Consider the following 4,608-nt stretch of genomic DNA (forward strand, 5'->3'; position numbering starts at 1 on the left):
AAGGATTAAGTAAATATCAACACATTCCTCATTCCCAGAGCCAGCCACAGGCTGGGGGACTAGCAAGAAAACCACCACAGTACAGTACTTTGGTCCCATAAAAACTCATTTCCAAATGACACCAGCAGTGTGACAGGCAAATTGTTTGTGAAATGGCAATAATAATAATAACACTGACCCTCCAGGAAGGATGGAAAGATTAAGTACTGAGTGTAATCCTGAGCGCTGTATAAACAGACATGGTGGCAGATGCCTATAATCCCCAGGTAGAGGAAGGAGGAGTAGAAAAGTATGTTTGTCAAGTTTAAGGGGAAGTGCTGTGGAATAATCCTTTTGTACATTGTGAAAATGTTTTCCTCTCATTGGTTAAAAAAGAGCTGACTGGCCTATAGCTGGGCAGGAGAGACTGGGTGGAAGAGCCAAACTGAGAATGCTGGGAGGAAGAAGGGTTGAGTCAGGAGTTGCCAGCAGATGCAAGGGAAGCAAGATGAGCATGCCATACTGAGTAAAGGTACCAAGCCACATAGCAAAGCATAGATAAAAAATATGAGTTTATTTAAAATGTAAGAGTTAGCTAGTAACAAGCCTGAGCTATTGGCCAAGCATTTATAGTCAATACTAAGCCTTTGTGTGAAACTTCTACCAACAGGGAACCTGGGCTACCTGGTTTCCTGACTCTCTCTCTCTCTCTCTCTCTCTCTCTCTCTCTCTCTCACACACACACACACACACACACACACACACACACACAGAAAAACCTATGTAAGATGCTGTGTTGCTAAGATTCCAATGACAAACTGAAGTACAATTCCAAAGTTCACTCTGTGGAACCAGTATGTTTGCTGACTAACTTACAGAACATAGGTGAGTGGTTACTTACAGGGACATGGGTATTCCCCTCTAAAAAAGGCTGCACTGGGAAGTCCTGGTGTAGCAGGAATGATGGCCTTCCCAGAGGGGGCAGCTTAGATGGCACTGCCTCCCTGGCTCCTTCACCACCTATATCTCCAGCCCTTCCCCCCTCAAGAGGCCACATGAAATTCAGGCAGAATAGCATACAGCTGGTTGGGAGGGGTGGCTAGATATTTCCATGACCCTCCCTAACCCCTTCTTCTACAAGGGAACCTCAACAGTCAGCAGGCCTAGCAGAACTCCTCAAGATGGCTGCAGTTTAGCTAGGATAGGCCTCTATATAACTGGGTATTTACCATGTGATTAATAAATGATAGTCTTATTGTCTCTAGCTTTGGAGAAGTGTTTGAAGCCCATGAAAGATAGTATAGATGAGAGCTCTAAGTACCTAAACAAAGACATTCATTACCAGAAGACAGGAACTCCCAACACAGCTGCAGAAGGGCCTCAATGGTTAAGAGTGCTCACTGGCTCCTCTTCTAGAGGACCCAGGTTCAAATCCCAGCATCCCATGGCAAGTCCCAACTGTCTGTAACTCTAGTTTCAGGGGATCTGATTCTGTTCCCCACAGGCACTGCATGCATGGAGTCCACAGACATGCCTGGAAGCAAAGCACACATAAAATAAAGGTTAAATTTTTTAAAAATTAATAAACGACAAAAGAAGGCCAGAGAAAAGTAAGTAAACAAGATAATCTAGAGAAAGGGAAACATATCTCACAAACCATACAGTTGAAAGGTGATGGTGGCACCTGCCTTCAGTCACAGCAATCAGGAGGCAGAGACAGGAAGATCTCTGAGTTCAAGGCGAGCCTGGTCTACAGAGCAAGTTCAGAATAGCCAGGGATACACAGAGAAACCCTGTATTGGAAAACTTGAAAAAAAAAAAAAAAAGAACAGTAGGTTGATGGGGGAGGTCCTTCTGTGTATATGATTGTCTTATTGGTTGGTAAATAAAGTACTGTTGGCCAATAGGAAAACAAGATAGGTAGGACTAGGAGTCAAGGAGGATTCTGAGAAAGGGAGGGGAAAGCACAGAGTCACCTTGTGAGCCCGGGAAGACATGATGCTTCCGCTGACATCCGATAAGTCTTATAAAATATATAGATTTATGATAATTAAGACTGAGCTAGCAGATGAGAAATCCTAGTCATTGGCCAATCAGCATTTGTACCTAATATAAGTCTCTGTGTATTACTTGGGACCTTAACGTGGTGGCGGTCAGAACTCAGGCAGCCTGGTGGAAAGTGCCCACATGGTGGCAGGGCTGGGTTGACTTGGAGTAAAAGTCAACAGTAGGTCACCACAGTGACTGTTGACAAACCTTGCTTCTGCCACCAAAAGATTCTCCAAGCCATAACATCACTGTGAAAGGTTTTTGAATTGCTATGGATGTTAGCATTACCTCCCATTTGTGGTCTGTTTGGCATGAAGGGTACCACAAATGGTAGATTCTGATTCTGACCAGAAAAGGGTGTGGGGGAGTAAGGGAGGTTGGAATAGAAAGAAGCCAGGAGAAGGATGATGACCCCCTGTCAGAAGCCAGCCTTGGCGACCTCCCATGCCTAGCTAGCCGCCAGCTAGCCTAGCATCCCACCCCTCAGGTTCTGGGACCTGGCCTGAGAAGCAACTAACACCTTCCCCCATTTCCTTAGTTAGTGCTTGAGATAAACACAGGAGATTCCGGATACCTGTCTGAGAGCAATTAACATTCATTCCTTTTTCTCTGCTTCCTCCTTTCTCTTTAAAAAGCCCTTTGGTTTCAATAAAGTTTGGCCTTGATAAGAAAACCTGCTTGGTTCCGCTCTTTCTTTCCTGCCCATTATTTTCAGGCTGATCCACCTTGGACTCACGAATTACTGGAGCCCCTCGGGCCGGGGCAACCTCCATGTTGTTTAGAATAATACCAGCAGCTAAAGCAAACCCTGCAGAGTTCCAGTGGCCTGACAAAACAGGAGCTTTCTGCTCATTCATACAACATTCAAGTGCAGACACCACTGAACACGGGAGAGTCAACAATTACAGGCTCTTTCATCTTGTGGTCCTACCATCCCAAATGTCTTTTATATGTAACTGGAGAGGGGAAAGGTGACAGAGGACAGATGTCACTCTTGTGAAAGACTCCAGCTCCAAGGCCAGCAAGAAGAGTTGGTGGGTAAAGGTGATTTCTTGTTGCTGCCAATTCTGATGAGTTGTATTTGATCCCCAGGATCCACATGGTGAAATAGAGAACCCACTCCCATAGACCTTGGCTGGTGTCCACACCATCTCCCCAGTACATTTTTAGAATTTATTTATTTTTGGTTTTTCAAGACAGGGTTTCTCTGTGTTGCCCTGACTATCCTGGAACTCACTCTGTAGACCAGGTTGGCCTCAAACTCATAAATCTATCTGCCTCTGCCTCCTGAGTGGTGTGCTGGGATTAAAGGTGTGTGCCACCACTGCCTAGCTAATAAGTACATTTTAAACAACAACAACAACATTTTTTTAAAGACAGAGTCCAACACCAGATCTGGGAAAGAGGTCAGTTAGTAGGGTGGTTGTTGCATAAGTATGAACATTTGCATTTGGCCACACAACTCAAGGGAAAAGACAGGCATGACAGCCTATGCTTCTAATTCCAGCACTGGAGAGGTGGAAAGAGCAGGGTTCCTGAAGCTCACTAGCTAGCCAGCGTAGCCTAATTGGCAAGTTCCAGTCATGGTGAGGAATTTTTTTCTCAAGACAAAAGACAAACAAGGCAGACAACTCATGAAGACTAACATCCAAAAGGCTGACCTCTAGCTTCCACATGCACACACATGCACGCACACAGGTGAGTAACACGGATAATATAAGACCCAGAGACAGATATTTCGGTTCAAACTGAAAGATCGGACAAGCAAAGCAGCCACCACTAGCTCTTACCTCTACTAAAATGAAATGGCAATCCCATCTTCACCAAGCTTCAGACTGCAATCCCAGGCTTCTATGCTCTGCTCAACATGCCTGGAGACTAATTCTCCCATAAGACCCTTTGCTTCTTTCTTTCATTCCTCTCTAGTTCTGGGATTAAAGGTGTGTGACCCCAAGTGCTGAGATCATCTTTGTGTGAGCTGTTTCTCTTTATGACTGGATCAATTTCTATGTAGCTCAGTGTGGCTTTGAACTAACCGAGATCCATCAGCCCAAATCCTGGGATTAAAGGTGTGTGCCACTACCGCCTAGCCCTATGGCTAGCTAGTATGGCTGCTAGGATTAAAGGTATACATCACCACTGCCTGACCTCTGGCTTGTGGCTAGATTTGCATTCTGAACCCTCGGGCCAGCTCCATTAAATCATAAACAACATATCGCCACACACATGCACACATGCCTGCTCGTACATGTGCACACACACACATACACACACAAGAAAACAATATTCCAGCTCTACCTGGCTGACCAACTACTTCCCATCAACTGTATGAAACAGAAGGGCGCTCATGAGCTTTTGTCTGTCAGTGGCAATCTGTGTCATACCATCACCTGGACTAACATATATGGCATAATATGGAAAGTGGGGCAGAGCGATGAGGACCAGAGGACCGTGAGAGGAAGTTGTGTGTTTGAAGAATGAAATCACGGTACACTAGCAGGCTCAGGTGAGCAGAGACCATAAGTCCAGGGCATAGAATCCTCAGAACAGCTCACTGCCACAAAGCTGATTTCCGGTTGA

Source organism: Cricetulus griseus, chromosome 4 (assembly GCF_003668045.3).
Source record: "Cricetulus griseus strain 17A/GY chromosome 4, alternate assembly CriGri-PICRH-1.0, whole genome shotgun sequence".
Taxonomy (NCBI): Eukaryota; Metazoa; Chordata; class Mammalia; order Rodentia; family Cricetidae; genus Cricetulus; species Cricetulus griseus.